This window comes from Lithobates pipiens, unplaced genomic scaffold (genome assembly GCF_037356315.1).
Source record: "Lithobates pipiens isolate NorthernLeopardFrog02 unplaced genomic scaffold, aLitPip1_a1.2 Scaffold_3, whole genome shotgun sequence".
Taxonomy (NCBI): Eukaryota; Metazoa; Chordata; class Amphibia; order Anura; family Ranidae; genus Lithobates; species Lithobates pipiens.
Window position 1 is genome coordinate 6,744,320 of NW_027507790.1, and position 22,101 is coordinate 6,766,420.

At 47.9% G+C, this 22,101-nt stretch overlaps 1 protein-coding gene across 1 annotated transcript in view; it reads left to right on the forward strand.

The window, feature by feature from the left end:
• CASTOR1 (cytosolic arginine sensor for mTORC1 subunit 1) overlaps positions 1-22,101 on the forward strand; it is a 126,708-nt gene that overhangs the window by 51,314 nt on the left and 53,293 nt on the right. The gene's annotated exons all lie outside the window — the stretch shown is intronic.

Genomic DNA, 22,101 nt, shown 5'->3' on the forward strand with positions numbered 1-22,101 from the left:
CGCCCCGCAGCAATGTGAACCCAGCCTAAAAGTAAAAATGCAATATAAATTTGTTTTAGCATCTGGTTTGCTGAGTAAAGATGAATAGTGATAATTAACCACTTTGCGCCTAAAGGGTAAAACAAAATGCTAAGCATAACTTTACAACTTTGACATGTGTTAGTAAAACCGTACATATCATCACAACTACTGCATCCAGGTGGATTATCCTGCTTTTTTTTTTTTCCAGGACATCTTGGGCTTTCATTTGGTGATAAATGGTAATGGATATGTCTTGGGTTTTTATTTTTAGCAAATGAAAACTAGCCCAAAATAGTAAAAAAAAACAAGCATATTTTCTTTAAATTTAGCTGGCGATTTCTAGCCACTACCATAACCATCCACCAAAGAACAGCCCAAAATAAATTCTCCTGCTCCTGATGATCGCAGTAATACCACATACATGTATGTTGTTGTTTTGTACCTGTAGTACAGCCCAGAATCAATAGGCGTTTTATTTTTATTTTCCTTTCTACCTAAAAACACACTGATACTAATAATAAAAAAAAATCCTGCGCCCCCCCCCCCCAAAACGCAGACCCTGACCTTTTGACCCAAACGCTAACCCTGGCACTGACCTAGATCAAACTTTGAGTACTACTCAAATTTGAGAGTATTCTGTGGAATGGTAATGACTGGGGTTTTTTGTCTTTTATTAATCTTATTTGATGCTCTAGTCAGGTCCATTCTGGCTTTGTGCCCTTGGACAAAGTATGTATATATGATTTCCATTCTATAGTGCATGGCAGAGTAGATGCAGAATGAAGATTGTTTCCTCCTGACAACACAAAATGTGCATATTATAAATGAATTGCAGGCATGCCTGTTGGAGCACCCTAATGTGCAAGAGATCAAACTAATTTGGGAAACACCTGCAATAAGCAAGTGGCATAGGTGTTAATGTTCGTTGGGTTTTAATTGGTGTGTCTTGTGAGGGGTCCTCCCTTACTTCAAGTATTAGTTTAGAGTTATGGGTCACTGGCTCTTCAGTTGATTACATTTGGGTATCAGTGTTTTTTTACATGAGGTATTTCATAAGAATATATACAGTTCTACAACATTGGCAGTAAGCTGAGCTGTCAAGCAAGTCCCATCTGTCATGGGGGAGGATTTCTCTCTCGGTGAAGAGCTTCATTATATAAGAGATATTCATCTAGTTTTCATGCCTATAATCATTGTAAAGAACCAATCTGAAAGCTTAAAATCTTGAGCTAAAGTTATATTAAAGTCCTCCTTTTTTTTTTTTTTTTTTTTTACTTTACTAATTCAAATAAAAATAACATAACTCATAATAACTTGGGATTTTTTTAAAAATGTATTACTCTTATTAGCTTCTGTTTTCCATCGTCCCTTGGCCCCCTGTAGTACAGGCCAGGAGCCCCAATATAAACACTTGCACAGGGCTCCATAGATCCTGGCGGCACAGAGAACATGATGGCCAGGGGGCATTTCACAAAGGAAGCTTCAAGGGGGAAATGAAAAGAAAACAGCTAAACTGCATGTGAGTTATGTTATTTTTATCTGATTTAGGAAAAAGCTAATACCACTTTACAAGTGAGCACCGTTATGGTCTCTACTACCCTAGTTTTTGTTCTTAAAGCGATATTAAACCCAAAATGTAATATATTGCAGCTTACCAATCATTAGATGTGGTGTCTACATTGTTTTCTTTTTTAGGCTGATGATCTCCAGTATTAGAGTGCTTAAAATCTGCATGAAGGGGCAAAGGGGGCACAGTAGACAGTAGCATTGTTAATCTGGGGTGAGGGTAGTGTTATATGTAGTAACAGATTTGTATAAACGAACAAAGCACTGAACAAGCAGTTACTGTAACCGTTTTGTTTTCTTTTGGGATAGGTTTACATAAAAGCTGATCATTGTTGGCACTTCTGTCAGTTGTAAATGATTTGGACTGACAATGGTAGCCGAAACATTTGCAGGAGAGCTTATTCATTTGAAAAATGGACTTGTTGGTCTCCAGGTAAAAATAAAGGGAACAAAAGCCTCAACTTTGAAACAAAGGCATCCATTGCATCTAAGAATTTGTAATCCGCCATACAGGGATCGACAACTTTCAGTCCGCGGGCTGCACCCGCCCCGCCACCGCTAAATGTCCCGCCCGTCAGTACCCGAGATGAATTCATGGGCAACTGGCCCACAGACATTTTCACAGCTCTCCTCTTCATTGGACAGCAGCCGGCATCACAGGGCTGGATGAGGGCGGAAACTGTTGGTGTTAACTTTTCACATTAAACAGTAGGTGATTGGTTGCTGAGCGATCCTAGCAACCAATCACCAGCCTGTTAATGTGAAAAGTTAACTTCAGCAGTTCCCGCCCCCGTCTAGCCCTGTGATACCGGTCGATCTCTGTACCCGTGTAAGGAAAGAGTTCTACCTACACAGTGTGTGTGTGGAGTGCAGGGGGGGGGGCACTATGGGGGTACAGAGGACACTACAGTGGGGGGGGGGGGCACAGGAAACTGCTATGGGGGGAGGTGGGTAAAGGACATTATGGGGGGGGGGCTCCATCCCCAGCAGAGGACGTTCACCTCACTGCCTGCATCTCGGCACAGTCCTTCCCCACAAACAGCAGAGGGTCCTCCCACAGCTGTGGTAGCCCACCCTGGATGCCATCGGGAACCTGACGTCCAGTGTGAAGACAGTGAGCTGCCAATCACTCCTTCCCTGTCAGGTTACCCTTCGCTGTGAATGTGGTTCAGGTTGTCCATTCTCCATGTGCTACCAGCAAGCCACCCGGATGACGTTAACCCCTTTCTACCCAGATGCCAGTGTGGTACCGTTTGGCTTCTATATTACAATTTTTTAAAACAATTTTTCTCCCCTCGTCTTTCAGGACCGCACCTGGAGAGAGCGCAGCTCCACCCACTTTCCCAGGAAACACTGCAGTTGTCTTTAAAGACCGGTCAGTTCCACCATGGCCTCAGTCGTAGTGTTTCCTCCGGCCATGGTGGAAGCGCTGCAGGCATACCTGTTCAGTTTGGTTTTTTCTTTTTTTCTGACCATCCCAGCCTCCTCCCTTACGTGTGGGGGACGTTCCGAAGTCGTCCTCTTTCGCAAGCCCAGGGCGGTCTTTGGCTGCTGGAAGCCCGTTCTCCTTAATAGACCGGCGGCATGAGGCTAAAGCGCTTTGGATTTTCGCGCCGTTTTCATTGGCCTCATGCCTTCCGGGTTCGGATGGCGAGCGCGTCATTCTGGCCGGGGGCGCGGCTTCCGGTTCCGGACGCTGGAATGCAGGAAGAGGGGGCGGTCCCGGCTGACTTAATTTCCGGTCTTCACAGCGGTGAAAGAACGCGACAATTTAAACACCTAGCGCCACTGATTCCTAAGAAACATGGAGGAGGATCAATCGGTGATGGCAGGGGCAGGAGCCACACTAGTCAGCCAGGCCCAGGTAAGCAGGGACAGTGGTCTCTGACTTTACTTTTGGGCTCTATTAATGTTTCCCTTACCTGGTCTGTTTGTTGTTTTGGGAACCTGCTGCATTCCTTTTTCTGGTTTATTCTGTGCAGGAAGAATGTATCTTAATTGTTATAGTGAGTCTGTGGGGGGATTCACTGGCTGTTAAGCAGGGCTAAAGTGTTAGTCTTTTTCTGCTTATTTGTTCAGCATGTTATTTTTCTCTAAGGTTTTAGAGAGAAAATGGAAATGTTGATGTTTTTCAGAAGGTGAAAGAAAAGACTAAACATGTTTCCTCCCCTTGCAAAAGAAAATGTCCATGTAAAAATATACTCGGGTACTCCTGGACCAAACTCCTGTGTAGCTCTTGCATAAGCGACTTGGTTAAGGAAGAAACCACTCCCGCCACTCCTGCGTCGCAGCAAGGAGAATTGCTTACTTCCTTTAGGAAAGAATTGGCGGGCACGTTTGAGACTTTTAGGTCTTATCTGGACAGACGCCCAGTTGCTGGTAGCAATGTACCCCATTCTCAGTCCTCGGCTTCTGTTTCCAGAGGGGGCAGTGACTCAGAGGATGAGGGGCGTAGTATGTCCTCCGAGGAAGAAGCAGATGAAATTAAAGAAGCTTCTTCTTCTCGTTACAAATTATCCTTAGAGGAGGTGGATGATCTCCTGAAAACGATCCACACAACTCTAAACATCGCGGAGGATAAAACCCAGCTATCTCTGCACGATAGGATGTTTCAGGGAATGGGCGAGGTGAAACACAGGGTGTTTCCAGTGCATAAGTTTCTTTCGGAAATCATTAAAAGGGAATGGAAGGACCCAGAGAGGGCCCCCTTTGTTTTCCCGATCCCTCAAACGCAGATTTCCTTTTGATGAGGACAGCTCTCAGGTTTGGAATAAAAAACCTAAGCTTGACGCAGCATTTTCTCAGGTTTCTAGGAATACGGACCTAGCATTTGAGGACATGGGCATCTTAAAGGATACCATGGATAAGAGGGCTGACTCCCTTTTAAAGAAAGCCTGGGACTCTACCCTAGCAAATTTAAAACCAGCTATGGCATCAACAGTGGTAGCCAGGGACCTGGAACACTGGTTGGAACAGCTAAAAACCCATATCGAGGCAGGAACCTCCCGTAAGGACTTGCTGGATACCCTGCCGGTTCTTCTAATGGCAGTAGGATATATGGCAGATGCTTCGGCCGAATCTATAAAAATGTTGGCGAGATCTTCAGCGCTTAGAGCCATTTGGGTTAAGACATGGACCGGGGATACAGCCTCAAAAAACAAATTTTGCGGTTTACCGTTTGAGGGGGATTTGGTTTTTGGTCCAGACCTAGAAAAAGGCTTTTCCTGTAAAGAAAAGGGTCAATCCTCAGGGTGGCAAGAATTTTTTCGAAAAACCCCAGAAACTAAGGAGGCGGTATACAAAAGACCCTGGAAACCTCAGAGAGACAGGGGTAAGTCAGGGGTACTATTCCGTTCCCCGGCCCCAAACACAAGGAGTCAGTGACGGTCTTCCGGCTGTGGGGGCAAGGCTTCAGACCTTTTCGCACAGTGGAAGTCTATGACAACCAGCCCGTTTATCCTAAAAATGATAAAGGAAGGTTACAGGCTGGAATTTTCTCAAACCCCACCAGTTCCTTTCTATGTAACTCGGGCTCCTCAAGACCTAGAGAAAGCAGTAGCCATGACTGCGATCTTACAAGAATTACTCCAGCAGGGGGTGATTACATACGTTCCCCCGAAGAAGTAGAACAGGGGTGTTATTCACACACATTCTTGGTAAAAAAAGCCGTCGGGCAAGTTCAGATTCTGAATTAAAAAATTAAAAAAAAATCGATCCGACACAAGAAATTCAGAATGGACACCATCTTTTCAGTAAGTCTTCTGACCCCAGGCTGTTTCATGGCATCTATAGACCTGAGGGATGCTTACCTCCACGTGCCTATAGCCACGGCATCCCAAAAACGCCTAAGGTTTAAGGTCAGGACAGAAACCTCAGTCCTGCATTTTCAGTTCAGAGCTCTCCCGTTCGGGCTGTCCTCGTCCCCGAGGATATTCATAAAAATTGTGGCAGAGGCCCTAGCTCCTCTAAAAATGAAGGGAGTATCGATTGTCCCATACTTAGACGATCTTCTTTTATTTGCCACAAGGGACCTATTGGTGAAGGACCTGACAAGGACTAGGGGGCTCTCGGAAGGCCTCGGTTGGATAATAAAACGAGGAAAAATCACACATGACTCCAGCTCAGTCACTAAGATTCCTTGGTTATACCATCAACTCCATACAGAAGAGAATTTTTCTCCCGGAGGAAAAGATAATAAAAGTCCAGAGCGCAGTAAAGAAGACCCAGACGAACCTGCTTATTTCCATCAGGGCAGCAATGTCAGTGTTGGGTCTTCTTACTGCATCTATCCCAGCTGTACAATGGGCACGCCTCCACGCAAGGGATCTCCAGCAGGCAATTTTGAGAAATTGGTCCTATGGAGAGTCCCCGGAAAAGCTATTCAGAGTGCCTCCTCATGTTCAGAGGAAGCTCTGGTGGTGGAGAAGCCGCTCAAATGTAGACAGGGGCCTACTATGGTGTTTCCCAATAGACAGGAGGTTGAAAACAGACGCAAGCACCTGGAGGGACAGATGGCTCGGGGAAACTGGACAGCCAAGGAGGCCAGGAGATCCTCCAATTGGAAGGAACTAAGGGCTATCCTGTTGGGACTTGACCTTCAGGACACTGGTTCAGGGTCTCCATATCCAGGTCCTGTCGGACAACGCCACAGCAGTGTCTTACATAACAAGACAGGGTGGCACAAGAAACGGAGTATTGCTCACCCTAGCAGGCCAGATCCTGTCCTGGGCCGAAAGAAATCTGAAGTCCCTGACAGCGATACATCTAAAGGGCGACCTGAATTCTGTAGCGGACTTCTTGAGCAGGAAAAGTATCCTGGAGTCAGAGTGGAGTCTGAACCCCGAAATTTTCCAAAAATTAACAGAAAGATTGGGATGTCCACAGATAGACCTGTTTGCATCCCAGAGAAACACAAAGGTAGAAACCTTTTTTTTCCCCTAAACAGACGGGACCAATCGAGGGGCCAGGATGCACTAGCACAACCCTGGAACTTCCACTTGTGCTACGCTTTTCCCCAGTTTCAGATGATCCCCCTGGCCCTGAAGAAGTTACAAAGGGAATCCACAAGTATGATTCTAGTGGCTCCCTTTTGGCCCAAGAGAGCTTGTTTTGCAACCATACAGAAGATGGCGGTGGAACCTCATTGGGTTCTTCCTTGCTGGCGAGATCTCCTAACCCAATGACCTCTTATACACCCAAATATCAAGCACCTCAGTCTAACAGCTTGGTTACTGAGGAGCAGATCCTAAAGAGAAGGGGATTATCTGATAAACAGGTCTTGACTCTTTTAGGTAGTCGGAAAGAGACTACAAGAGCTATTTATTTTAAGACATGGAAGAAGTTTAATTCCTGGTGCTTGCAGAAAGATTTCCCACCCCAGGAAATACTTTCAGTTTTAGAATTTCTCCATGATGGAATGGAGTTAGGATTAGCAGCTAGCACCCTGAAGGCTCTGATGTGTATAGCTAGAGGTTCTAGTGCGAGAGCAAACAGGGGCGACAAAGGGCATCCCTGTCGTGTACCTCTAAAAAGGTTAAAAGGATCCGAAACGTCACCATTCTCATTCTCGCTGTCAGGGCATGGTAGAGTAATTGGACCCACTTTAAAAATGAGGGACCTACCCCAAACCCCAGCAGCGTTTCCCAGAGGTATGGCCATTCAACGCTGTCAAACGCTTTGGCCGCGTCTAAGGAGAGAATGGCCCTATTACCTGGATTATCGACAGGGATTTGTAAATTGAGGAATAGTCTGCGTAGATTTTGAGCAGTCGACCTGGTTGGGATGAACCCAGACTGGTCTCTGTGTATTACTGTTTGGCCAAATGTATCCAATCTATTGGCCAGCACTCTGGCCAACAGCTTAACGTCAAACGTAAGCAGCGAGATAGGGCGGTAGGCATCCGGGGACAGAGCATCCTTCCCAGGTTTCAACAGGACCACCACTAAAGCCTCACTCATAGAAGCGGGTAGCGACCCAGTCTCAAAAGCACCATTATAAACCTGAAGGAGGACAGGGATCAACTGCGAGGCATAACGTTTGTAGACCTCTGAAGACAAGCCATCGGCTCCTGGAGCCTTCCCATTCTGTGCATGAGCTAGGGCCTCTAATAATTCCTCCTCCGTCAGCGGAGCATTCAGCAAGGTAGTATCCTTTCCAGATAAACAGGGTATGGGATATCTGTCTAAAAAACGACAAATAACCTCCTTAGAGGGGTGCACTTTGGATGTATAAACCTCCTGAAAAAACAATTTGAACGTGTCCATAATGGCCTGTGTAGAGCAGCAAAGATTCCCTTGCTTGTCCCTGACCGCTACTATGTGAGATGCTGGCTGTTGCGATTTGGCCAGCAGAGCTAACATATGACCCGTATTCTCGCCTTCCTCGTAATGAGCTTGTTTTATAAAGAACCTTTTGTTTTCTGCTAGTTGTAGGGTTAGGTCTTTAAGTAGAGACTGGGAAGATAACCACCCTCTCTTGGTTGTGTCATTGGGGTCAGCTACATAAAGTGCTTCTGCTCTCTGTGCCTCTGCCAGTACTGAATTTTCCCATTCCTTAGTTTTGGACTTAATGTAAGAAATTTCCTTTATAAATTGTCCGTGGAGGTATGCCTTAGCTGCCTCCCAGACAATAGGTAAATCTGTGGAACCTATATTCGGTTGAAAAAAGGAGGCCAGGAGAGACTGTATCGGGTCTGGGTGTGGTAAGAGGGACAGCCAGAATGGATTCAGCTTCCAGGAGCCCCCCTTCCTAACCGCTCCCAGGCCAATGTCCACAGATAGCGGAGAATGGTCAGAGATGCGTCTGGCATGATATTACTCGAGGAGACAATCAAAGGCAACATACTTTCATTCCCCAATCCCATATCAATGCGAGATAGACCCCCCTCAGAGGCTGATTGACAGGAAAACACCCTAGCCTCTGGGTTATGCATCCTCCACACGTCCGTGAGGCCCATCTCCTGGAGAAGGTGTGCAAACGGCGTAGCCCGTTGCTTGATCTGGGGCCCAACCCCTCCCCCGATACCCAACTTGTCTTGCTCTACATCAAGGTAATTGTTAAAATCCCCTACAACCAAAAAGGGTACACCCGGGAAGTGGGACATATAGTCCGCCAGTAAGTTAAGGAGGGTGGCCGAGAACGGAGGAGGAATGTACAACCCTACAATAATACATTTAGTCCCAAAAAGGGAGCATAATAAAAAAATATAGAGGCCCTCTGGGTCGATTTTGGTATCCAGCGGGGAGAATTGTGTGCCACTTTTAACCAGGATACTCACCCCCCTCGAGTACACCGAGCAGGTAGCATGGTATTGATAGCTAAACTGTCTCCTCGCCAACACTGGAGTGATGGTTGGGGGGAGGTGAGTCTCCTGTAGGCACACCACATCAGCATTCAAGCGCCTGACTGTCCGCAGCACCGCCAAGCGCTTGATCGGGTTATTCAGGCTCCGGACATTCCGGGACAACACTCTTGTTACTATAGACATTGGGGTAAGAGCAAATAATCAGCAAAGAGTATCGTTACAAGCAAAGCATATACATATGACCCCATAGTGTGCAGGCCACCCCCTAGGATGGGGTATGGCCAGTTCAGAAAATTGCCCCTAGGAGGGTGCAATAAGTCCAGTAGTAGAAACTCCAAAAATAGACGTGAAGAAATAACATAGTGAGAGGGGGGTATCCCCAATGTCAAGGCAAGTGTTGAAGTCAAGGCAAACATTGCGGTAGGAGAAAAAGATGAGGAAATCAAAAACAAAAATTTAAAAATTAACCAAAAACAGTAGGCCAACAGGACCGTAATAACTTTCCGGATGGGGATCTTGTCCAGTCCATCCTGAGGGCAACAGAGGAAGTGCACGAAGTGTCCCAAACTTCTCAACAGCAAGAACTGTAGCTATACGTATTTCCAGACATGAAAACACAGTTGGACAGATAGCAAGTTACCTCCGCCTTGGCATGATGTAAGTGGGGAGAAAAAGTGCAATGAGACCCATATGACGACTTGCAAGCTAAGTTCCTCATGGGGGTGCGCCGCGCCTGGCGTGGGCAGCACGAATAGACTGTTCCTCGCGGTCCAACCATTGCACTGCTAAAGATGGCGTATCAAAGAACTGCCCAGAGCTTCAACCCGTAATCGAGAGGGGTACAGCATAGCATACTTAAGATCGAGCTCTCTAAGCCAACGCATGACATCTGTAAATTTAGCACGTTTCTTTTGTAGATCAGCGGAGAAATCAGGGAAGAGAGAGATCTTGGTATTTTCCAGCTTCAGGGCGGTGGGCTTTATCCTGGCATTGAGGAGATTCGCATCTCTGTCTTTATAATTAAGGAGTTTGAAAAGGAATTGTCTAGGAGGAGCTCCCTGTGGCGGTGGTCTGGCTGGGACTCAGTGCGCACGTTCCACCGAAAACATGGGGGAGAACGCCTCCCTGCCAAAGGCATTGATCAGCCATCTTTCAATAAACTCCACCGGGGTTTTCCCCTCCATGCATTCTGGGATGCCTATGGCCCTTATATTATTTCTTCTCATTCTATTCTCCATGTCATCTAAACGGGCGGCATGTTGCAGGAGCAGATGGTTGTTGTAGGTAAGGTCATTCTGCATGGGCGCCATGTCATCCTCCAGGGAGCTCACTCTCCCCTCTAGTGCAGACGTCCTCTCCCTGAGCTTCTGCGCATCATGGTGCAGAAAAGTAATCTCAGCTTTAACCCTCTTGATCTCAGTGGTGAGGGCTGTTATGGAAACATTACAGGAGTTTACTGCCGTGAAAATGTCTCTTAACGTAGGTTCCCCCTCATTGTCAGGGCTGCTCTGGGATAAGGGCCCAACCGAGGCATTTTTTGGCGTACTCACTGTGTCCCAAGGTAGTGTGGCGCTATGCGAGTCCTCCAGCAGCATGGTATCATCCGCATCCAATGTCCCTCCATTGAGCTCCTCCGTCCTGCTGGGGAAGGCTGCCGGGTCCGAGGAGAACGATTTGGAGAACAGCTTTGCAGCCGCCTCCCTATGGATATCCTTTGCGGAGCGCTGCGAGGCGGCGCCATTTTGGCCCATGAGGTCCGTTGCGTGGGGTGGATTTAGCCGCTTCATGGCGGCTGTCTGACTCCCGGATGGTATTGGGCGGCTCAGTCAGGATTAGCGAGGCAGACAGGTAGCTTTCGGCGGGTCTCCGGGCTGAATGGAGCGGGCTCCCAGGATAATATCACGGAGATTCGGCGGAGCTGCCTGACGCCCCCCCCCCGAGGGTCAGGTATTTAGTGATGGAGTTGCGCCGCTCCCCAGAAAGGCAGTTGAAAGGCTCCTAATGGGTCGATGAGTGTCCGCAGAGAGGGCCATTTCCTTTCAATGACGAATTTAGCCGCATGGTCCAATTTTGGAGAGCCTGAGGGGGTTAAAATCTGCAGAATATATCCCAGGTTCGAACTTCGGATGACCGAGTATAGAGAATAAGGCCGAGGGTGAAGAGGTCAGTGCTAATTGATTAACAGTCTGATGGCTAAGTCTTAAGGAGGTCCCTATGGTAGGGTGCGACTTCAATGTTGGGGGTAGGTCTGCATAGCACCACAGGGCACTTTTCACAGGAATGTTGGTTTGGGATGGTTTAATTCGGACCCAGAGTTTGGAGGCATTATTGCGGTTCCGGTCTAAAATGCTGCCGAGGTGGGAGGCTAGATAGTATCGTCGTAGGTCGGGGAGTGCCAACCCCCCCCCGTTTCACGAGTGTTAGTTGTGACCGTTTTTAAGTCTGTGTTTCTTGTGTGCCCAAACAAAGTGGGTAAGTGCGGACTGAGCTTGTTTAAGGAATGAGGCTGGGATCTGAATCGGTAGGGCTTGAAATGGATTGGTAAACTTGGGTAGTAAGTTCATTTTAACAAGATTACATTGCCCGAACCAGGAGTGGAAACCTGAGTGCCACTTGGAAAGTAGTTGACGTGCCTTAATTAGTAAGGGGGGGGGGGAAGTTCAGCACATTGAGATGTCTAGGGGAATATAGGTGCCCAGGTATTGAAGGGCCTTGTCAGTCCATTTAAACCGAAAGTTGGATTGTAGATCCAGCAGGGTTTGCGTGGGGACCGCCACCCCCATAGCCTCCGACTTAGAAAAGTTTATTTTCAAGTCTGAGACCCTTCCGTATGTGTTTAAACTCTCGGAGCAGATTTGGTAACGAAATTCTGGGATTCGTCAAAGAGAACATCATGTCATCTGCACAGGCAGATATTTTGCAGTCAATGTTGCCTCTTTGGAGACCCAAGATATCTGAGTTTTGCTGGTTTGTGGAGAGGAAGGGTTCCAAGGACAACACAAATAAGAGGGGAGAGGGGGCAACCCTGCCTGGTTCCATTACCAATGGCGAAGGAAGGGGAAAGCACTCCATTCGCCTTAACCTGGGCTGAAGGGCGGGAATAAATGTTGCCTATCCAGCGCATCATTTTTTCCCACACGCCGATATGGCAAAGGACCAAAAACGTGAAGCTCCAGTTTACGCAGTCGAAGGCTTTTTCAACATCCATACTCGCAAAGATGCATGGGGTTTTAAAGGATTTTGCCTTGTGCACCAGATTCAGAACCTTAATGGTGTTGTCTCTCGCTTCTCTAGTGGGGATAAAGACCACTTGGTCTAGGTCTATAAGGGACTGGAAATGTTGTGCTAATCTTGTGGCCAGGATTTTAGAGAATAGTTTAAGTCTAAATTTAGAAGGGAGATGGGCCTATAACTCCCACATAAGCTCGGGTCCTTACCCTCCTTGGGTATCAGCGAGATGTGGGCTCTAAGGGTGTCCTTGGGACACTCCCCAACAGTGCCTAGGGCATTGAACAGTGTCACTAAACAGGGCCCAAGAGTGGGGAGGAATGTCTGGTAGTATTGGGCCATGTATCCATCCGGGCCTGGGGCTTTACCATGATTTAGTGAATTTATGGTCTTCTGAACCTCTTCTAACATGATCGGAACATCCAAGCACTCTCGAATCTCAGATGGGAGGGTCGGGAGGCCTGAATCCCTGATGTGTCGACGTCTTCCTGGTTAGTTAGTGTTGGGTAGGTTGTAGAGGTCCGAGTAAAAGTCGCCAAATCTCTTGGCTATCAGGGTTGGGGTTGAAGCCTTTTGACCATTTGAGTCCACTACATGCAGTATATAGGCGTTAGATTTCAATTCTTTTACCGATCTGGCTAAAGTTTTCCCCGATTCATAGGATACCCTACGGTAGAATTGCAAAGCCGCCTTGGCTCTATAATGGAGTAGGTCTGTTATCTGTGCATGTAAGGACCCCAGTTCGGACTCTAAGGACTGTGTAGGGGCATGTTTTGTGTTTCGCTTCCATCGAAGCCAGGTCCTTAAGAAGACCCATTAGTTCGTTTCGTGTTTTTTTTTTTTTTTTTTTTAAATACGTGCCCCATGTTTAATGAGGACCCCACGGAAGCACGGACTTATGCGCCTCCCACACAACCCCCGGGTCACTACCCTGTGTAGTGTTTTCTTGGAAATATAATTCCAACTCCCTGTTCACATCTGCCAGAACCTCTGGGATCTGAAGAAGACTCTCATTCAGTTGCCAGAACAGAGACCTGAGTGAGGGGTTCCTAGAGAGGGTATATGTAAGGGCTACAGGTGCGTGGTCTGACCAGGTAATGTGGCCAATGGAGGAGGAACTCACTAAATGTAGTTGGTCATGTGGGATCAAAAAAGTAAATTCTAGAGTTTACTTTGTGCGGGGAGGAGTAGAAGGTGTAGTCCCTTTCTCCGGAGTGCTGGAGGCGCCAAACGTCCACTAACTGAGTCTTTAGAAGGGATTTCGCTACTCGCCGCCTACTACCCTTCGGGATTGAGGAATTACCCGAAGAGGTGTCTGAAGAGGGCAATAGTGGGATGTTAAAGTCTCCCCCTAATATTAACTGATTCTCTCTAAATTCCATTAGTTTGTCAAGTGCAGTCCGATGACTCTATCCTGATGTTCGCTAGATCGACGCAAATGTGAAAAGGATCTCTCCAACACAGCCCTTCAAAAAAAGATAGCGCCCCTCGGGGTCCACCTGAGAAGTTACATGAAGTCGGGAAAGGCGTAGGGAACTGCCTAAGGGGGGCAGGAAGGGAAAGGGGAAGAGAGAGAGGTTAAGAGGGGAAATAAGGGAGAGCTAGGCCTCACGACTCAGGAGGGTAAAAAAGAAAAGAGAACGCAAGGAAGAAAAGGGAAACCATGAGAAATGAAATTGTCCACACACTGAGTGTGGCTGAAGGGGACTAAAGTAGCAAGAGATTGCTAAAGCGCTCACCAGTAGTTCACTGGATTTATGGCGCGGTCCCTGGGGGGTTAGTGGGCAGACAGGTCGGAGAAGGAGCTCCCGAACCCCCTCCCCACCCCCAGCAAATAAAAGTAACCTTTTCTAAATCTGTAAATAATTTATAGAAGGGCATTTAACCAGACCAGAAACGCAAACATTTAACAGCGTGTAACCTGAAACGAACCCATGTAGTAGAACGCCTCGCACAGTTACAGACCCAGCTCTAGGCAGAGAGATTCTCATATCCAGAGAGACGGAGGATGTTCAGTCCACGAGCCAAATCTGAAACAAGTGCTTCCCCACAACACCTACCCACCAACCCACACCACACACACGTTTATGTTCTCAACCCCTCGGGCAGATATGTCCAAGCATTATCCCCCCTCCGGCACCCTCCTCCCCCGAAAGGGCCTAAGGGGGCAAACTCACAGCTGTCCCAGGGTAGGGTGCTGCCACAACCATCCCTCTTCCCAGAGCTCAGGTCCTCCTGTTGGAGGAAGGAGTCCTCTGAGGAAGTCCTGCCAGGTGCAGCTGTGTAGCGTATCAGTGCCTCCCCTCGTAGACACGAGGGGCAGTCTTTTGTGTGTCAATCTTGGCAGCTTGCCCAAAGAGGGCACAGCACGGTAACAGGCAGAGCTTAAGCAGTGTGCACAGGGGAGGGACGTGGTCAGGGTAGAGGATCAGGGATCAGTCTCCTTAACATTATTGCGGCTCAGGAGTAAGGGTGGAGGAGACACGCAAGGGCAAGGCCACTTATCCCACTCAACAAAGGCATTGCTGAAGTTAGTTCCCTGGGGGCAGTTTAGAGGGAAGCATCCGGACTAAACATTTGAATAAGTCCCCTACCCCCAAACGGCAGCGTCTTACCCTCCACGTCAATCCCAGCTCACTCACTGGACCTGTGAAAACCATGCCTCCGTCTCCCAGTGAAGCATGAACCATCTCTGGGGAGGGCTTACAGGAAAGTTGAGTTAGCTCTGCATCTCCAGTGCGGGGTAGGGCAAATCAAGGTGGCAGCCCCTAAAAAGGGTAGAGAATAATCTGAGTAGATGTGGCTCCACCATCAAGGACGTTCACAATCAGGGGGTCTCCAGCGGGGTGTGAGAAGCGTGTAGTTAAGAGCCATCAGCGGGTGGAAGCTGGTGTGAGGAAGAGACTGGTACATTACTCACGGAGTCCCTCCCGGGATGCTGAGCACTGTCTTCTGTCCACTCTGTGTGCGACGGGGCAACGGACCATTAAACAAGTGGGGGCCCGATCTGCCTGACGGACGTGGTAAGAGTTGGAGCCAGTCGGGGATCGGGATCGGCTCCTCTTCTAGATATTGAAAGAGAGCAGGTAGATCCGCAGGTGATTGTAGCGTGAATGAGGAGGCATCTTTCCGGATAGACACTGACATGGGGATAGCCCCAGCGATATGTATAGCCCTTCTGACGTACCATATCCAGCAAGGGGCGCAGAAGTGACCTGCTTTTGAGTGTTGCTCTCGAGAGGTCTGGAAGCAGCCGCACATGTGAGCCCTCCAGCTCAACATCGCCATGTTCCCAGGCTCTCCTCAGCACAGATTCCTTCTGGGTGTAACGGTGGAACCTACACACTACATCACGCGGTCTGCTTGGGTCCGTCGATCTAGGGCCCAATGTTCTATGGACCCTGTCTAGTTCGAAGGACATCACAGGGTCCTCCATAACTGTACGAAAGATTCCTAGGACCACCTCTTCTAGGCCACCCGCCTCTGTGGACTCCGGAATACCGCGGTGCCGCAGGTTATTATGGCGGCTCTGGTCCTCAATGTCCTCAAGGTGGAGCTGCAAGGCATTAGCCGAGTCCCGGTGCTGGTCTCTCGCCTGTTCTAATGCCGCTACTCGTCCTTCCAGTGAGGAGACCAAGGACTCCCTTGCGGTAACGCGTTCCACTAAGGTAGACACCTCTCCTCTCACCTCTTGGATGTCCCTGCGGTGAGTCTCCTCAATCTATGTCCGTCTTGGTCGGCAGGGCCTGGAGCAGGGCCCTGATATCCTGGTCCATGGCAGTGGTCACTGGTGGGGCCGGGGAGGCAGGATCACACCGAGGGCTGTGCGGGAGTTCATCGTCGCTATCAGGCTGTGTCGGTAACTCGGAAGGAGTAAGGGAAGCCTCCTGTTTGATCTTAGCACCACGTGGGGAACCCTGAGGAGCCGCAGCCCTGGTTCTCGGTGCCGGTCCCGATATCTGTTTGAAGAAGTGGTGTATTTCGCCCGAATTTTTAGTAGTGGATGTCCCCCGAGTTGTGGCTCTGGTCCTATGTCTTCTGGACGGTAGCATACCGAGTCATAGAGGTTAGCCAGGAAAGTGGGTCAGAGGCCGGGAGCTCTGCAAAGTCACTTTTTCACATGGCCATGTCCAGGCACGTCCTCAGGAAATGGGTTTTAAAACAAGTCTCCCACTAACTTCCATTGCTGCATCAACTATGGAAGAGTTTATCCTTAAAACCACAGCAGAAGCACTAGTCCAGTGATGGCGAACCTTGGCACTCCAGATGTTTTGGAACTACACTTCCCATGATGCTCATGCACTCTGCAGTGTTGTTGAGCATTATGGGAAATGTAGTTCCAAAACATCTGGGGTGCCAAGGTTCGCCGTCACTGGACTAGTCATTCAAGTTCTTTCAGCAGCTCTGCTCCCCCTCCCAGAGAAGCTGCTCTGTTTTTTACATAAGAGATTAGAAGTCTGGAGTCACTGCTGGAAGCTGGAGCAGAGTTGCTGAAATAGAACAAGTTGGATGGCTTCCATTGTTCTGCTGTGAATTTTGACAATAAATTGCTTTACCGTACCTACCAATAAAAGGGGAAGTGTCGGATTGTTTACTGCTTAGGTATATGTAAATGCTGAGATGTCTATCCCTTGACCACAGGCTCACGTTGAAGGCGTTTTCTATCTTTTTTAATGTTCTGGGGACCAGAGATTATGCTATTGCTGTCTAGTTTAGCAGAACATTTACTCCGGAATAATGACACTGCAATTAAATCTTTGATATAAGCAGATGTGGTCAATGCAATAATAAGCAGCAGTTACCAACTCTATACACCACTGCTGTTTTCATGGGAATGGTGGGAGAATCCAGTATTTTTTTTTTTGGTTCTCTGATATCAAATGAGGCTCATTGTGTTTTAACCACTGGGCACTTAAAATGGTTGTACATCCTCTGGGGATCTGAACGTTCAGCACATGTGAAAGGGGCCTAACCGTACTGTCTGCCCTTGTGTTGTAAAGCTCTGAGAAAACTGTTGGTGCTATATAAATCCTGTATAATAATAATTCAATGAGCTGTTTCCTAGCTGTGCTCCTGTGCACGTTGTACTGTCAGCCAGCAGAACATAGTGGTGGGGTGGACTGAGACACATGGGATAATTTACTAAAACTGGTGCAGCTCTGTATAGAAAACAATCAGCTTCTAACTTCAGTTTGTTTAACCACTTGCTGCCAAATTGCGTACCTGTACGACATTGGCTTCAATCGGTTGTACCGGGTTGATGCTGCAAGCATCCAAAACTTTTTTTTTTTCTTGTAATAACTGTAAGTCGTGCCTGCAAATGCAAAATTGCTGCAATCGTTAACGCGAGAACAATAATTCTAGTGCAAGACCTCTGTAACTCTGAATGGGTAACCAATAAAATATTTTCAAGCGTTGCATATGGAGATTAAGTACTGTAGTTTGTCACCCTTCCACGAGTGTACACAATTTTAAAGCATGGCATGTGTATCTAGTTACTCGTCGTAACTTAATCTTTTACATTATACAAAACAACTGGGCTAACTTTACTGTTTAGAGCAGGCATGTCCAAAGTCCGGCCCGCGGGCCAATCGCGGCCCGCGGTCTGGTTTTGAACGGCCCGCCTGGTTGTTTAAACACATATATCTTTTGTGGCCCCCGGCGATCTCCCAGCGCCGGGGCCACAAAAGATATATAGTCTGGCTGCCTCGGAGGGAGGAGACGGGACGAGTGCTGTGCACACAGGAGGAGAATTTCCTGTTTACACGGCAGCTGTATAGGAAGTCCCGTCTCTGCCATTGGATGACTGTACTGTCCATCAAAGGAGGCGGGACTTTCTCTTAAAGAGGCCGTTGTGTAAACAGGAGATTCTCCTGTAAGATATCTTTGGCGCTCGTCCTGCCCTCCATGGCTGCACTGATGATAATGGTAGCTGCATTCCTGGCAATGGTGAGTGAATTCCTGGCAATGGTGGCTGCATTCCTGGCAATGGTGGGTGAAATTCCTGGCAATGGTGGGTGAAATTCCTGGCAATGGTGGCAGCATTCCCGGCAATGGTGAGTGAATTTCTGGCATTGGTGGGTGCATTCCTGGCAATGGTGCCTGCATTCCTGGCAATGGTGGCTGCATTCCCAGCAATGGTGAGGGAATTTGTAGCAATGGCGGGTGAATCCCTGGCAATGGTGGCTGCATTCCCGGCAATGGTGGGTGAAATACCTGGCAATGGTGGCTGCATTCCTGGCAATGGTGGCTGCATTCCCGGCAATGGTGGCAGCATTCCCGGCAATGGTGGCTGCATTCCCGGCAATGGTGGCAGCATTCCCGGCAATGGTGGCAGCATTCCTGGCAATGGTGGGTGAAATTCCTGGCAATGGTGGGTGAAATTCCTGGCAATGGTGGGTGAAATTCCTGGCAATGGTGGGTGAAATTCCTGGCAATGGTGGGTGAAATTCCTGGCAATGGTGGGTGAAATTCCTGGCAATGGTGGGTGAAATACCTGGCAATGGTGGCTGCATTCCCGGCAATGGTGAGTGCATTCCTGGCAATGGTGGCTGCATTCCCAGAAATGGTGAGTGAATTCCTGGCAATGGTGGCTGCATTCCCGGCAATGGTGGCTGCATTCCCGGAAATGGTGAGTGAATTCCCTGGCAATGGTGAGTGAATTCCCTGGCAATGGTGAGTGAATTCCCTGGCAATGGTGAGTGAATTCCCTGGCAATGGTGAGTGAATTCCCTGGCAATGGTGAGTGAATTCCCTGGCAATGGTGAGTGAATTCCCTGGCAATGGTGAGTGAATTCCCTGGCAATGGTGGTTGCATTCCCGGCAATGGTGGCTGCATTCCCGGCAATGGTGGCAGCATTCCTGGCAATGGTGGCAGCATTCCTGGCAATGGTGGCAGCATTCCTGGCAATGGTGGCAGCATTCCTGGCAATGGTGGGTGAATTCCCTGGCAATGGTGGGTGAATTCCCTGGCAATGGTGGGTGAATTCCCTGGCAATAGTGGGTGCATCCCTGGCAATAGTGGGTGCATCCCTGGCAATGGTGGGCGCTGCATTCCTAGCAATGGTGGCTGCATTCCTGGCAATGGTGGGTGAAATTCCTGGCAATGGTGGGTGAAATTCCTGGCAATGGTGGGTGAAATTCCTGGCAATGGTGGCTGCATTTCTGGCAATGGTGGCTGCATTCCCGGCAATGGTGGCTGCATTCCCGGCAATGGTGGCTGCATTCCCGGCAATGGTGGCTGCATTCCCGGCAATGGTGGCTGCATTCCCGGCAATGGTGGCTGCATTCCCGGCAATGGTGGCTGCATTCCCGGCAATGGTGGCTGCATTCCCGGCAATGGTGGCTGCATTCCCGGCAATGGTGGCAGCATTCCCGGCAATGGTGAGTGAATTCCTGGCATTGGCGGGTGCATCCCTGGCAATGGTGGGCGCTGCATTCCTAGCAATGGTGAGTGAATTCCTAGCAATGGTGGCTGCATTCCTGGCAATGGTGGGTGAAATTCCTGGCAATGGTGGGTGAAATTCCTGGCAATGGTGGCTGCATTTCTGGCAATGGTGGCTGCATTCCCGGCAATGGTGGCTGCATTCCCGGCAATGGTGGCTGCATTCCCGGCAATGGTGGCTGCATTCCCGGCAATGGTGGCTGCATTCCCGGCAATGGTGGCTGCATTCCCGGCAATGGTGGCTGCATTCCCGGCAATGGTGGCTGCATTCCCGGCAATGGTGAGTGAATCCCTGGTAATGGTGGCTGCATTCCCGGCAATGGTGAGTGAATTCTCGGCAATGGTGGGTGAATTCCCTGGCAATGGTGGGTGAATTCCCTGGCAATGGTGGGTGAATTCCCTGGCAATGGTGGGCGCTGCATTCCTAGCAATGGTGAGCGCTGCATTCCCAGCAATTGTGGGTCTGCAGATAGACACTGACCCTTGTTTTGCTTCACAGTTCTTTATTTAAAATTTTAAGGTTTTTTTTCCTGAAGCTTCCCTCTTAAAGTGAAGGTGCGTGTTATACGTCAATAAATATGGTGTATCCAAATACACTTGAGTTCATCTATTCACCACACACAGCCACAAAGGCAAGATAATTCTTGTTGGGCCGTGTATTAGTGCTCGGATGGACACGCTTAGACCGAATTTTTTAATGGTTCAAAGAATGTCAGGCAAAATGGTCGGCCCTCACGCATGTTCAGTTCATCAAATCTGGCCCTCTTTGAAAAAAGTTTGGACATCCCTGGTTTAGAGGTTTTTTTTTTTTTTTTTTTTGTCAATTTTCCAAAAACATTGCGTTTGAAAGACTGGTGCACAAATAGTGTGATATAAAATATTGTAATGGCCACCATTTTATTCCCTACAGTCTCTGCTAAAAATATTTATATTTTGGGGTTCTAAGTAAATTTCTACCAAAAAATGCTGATTTTAACCTTTTTGTTCACTTTTTTTTTTCTAAATTCCAGCTCCCCTATGTACTAATATAGCATTAATATACTTATGTTGCAAAAATATCAAAGCTTTGCATTCATTCCACAGACACTTCACTTGTCCTCAATGTTTCCAAACCTATCCATTGCTTCTGCCTTACTTCCTGGGCCGACTATGGGTCATGACACAGGAGGAGTTGACCAGCTGACCTTATTATCACACACCCTACATCATCTAGTCACCCATTCCCAGGTGCATGTTTTTTAAATGAAAGGCAATCAGTGATCACCCTTCTCACTAAATAAACAGACATCAATTTTATTGAATTTATTAAATCTTGCATAGATCATTCGTTTGGCATTTTGAAGTGTGCAGAAAATGAGATGATATAATGGGAAGCAGAGCTGTAGTACTGAAAAAAAGATGCGTGTTTTGGGTTCTGTACATACAATCTCCTTTAGCTCTACCATCCACATTTGTAGTGCAAGGACCTGTGATCAGATACAGAGTGATTGACTAGATAGGTGTTTCCGCCTGTTGTATAACTTTGGTAAATCTAAGGGAGATTGTACAATCAGATTGTATAGTGTATGGCCACCTTTTTTGCACCTAAAATAACTTAGTTGCGCTTTCAATGCCTCTTTAATTATTAACGGCACAGCAAACACCCATTTTGCCATGTAAAAAAACAAGTGGTAATCGCTGCAAAAAACACGCAACCCACAACACGCCAAAATGTCCCATGAGCCACATGTAGCGCAGACCATAAAAACCAACAGGTGGCTCTATGCGTGTCGCAGGAAACACAAGACACACAATGTGCGCTCCCACTATGCTAGATATGCATGGGGCCTGAAAGTGAAATTGTTGCGTTAACAAAAGAACGAGGCTCCATTCACATCTGTGCGTTTCCTTGCATTTCAGAAATGCGCTGCACCAATAATCACAGTAAAAACACACCAAGCTCCATTATAAAGCTTCTTTGGGGCGATTGTTGCCCATTCAGACAGTCCTATGCATGAGTAAAAATGCTCAGATCGGGTGCTCTCCTGACGGGGGGGGTCTGTGCTGATTATTGGCGCAGCCCACCCAGGACCACCGGGTATGCCACCCTAGACCATCAGGCAGCTTCCAATCAGTGCCCATCCCCAATGCCTGCCAGTGCCATCAGTGATGCCTATCAGTCCCACCCATAAGTACCCATCAGTGCAGCCTTTCAATGCCCATCAGTGTCACCTATCCGTACCCATCAGTGCCACCTTATCAGTGAAGGAGAAAACTTATTTACACAATTTTATAACCGAAACAAAAAAAAATTATCTTTTTATTTTACTTGTTTAGCAAAAAATAAAAAACGCAGAGGTGATCAAATACCACCCAAAGAAAGCTCTATTTATGGGAACAAATTCTAAAAATCCTGTTTGGGTACAGTGTAGCATTACCGCGCAATCATCAATTGTCATTTAATGAATGAATGACTTGTATAGCGCTACCTATACGAACTGAATCGCCTCAGGGCGCTTTTCTTGCCACCGGTGTCCATCTGCAGCTATTTATGCGGTTC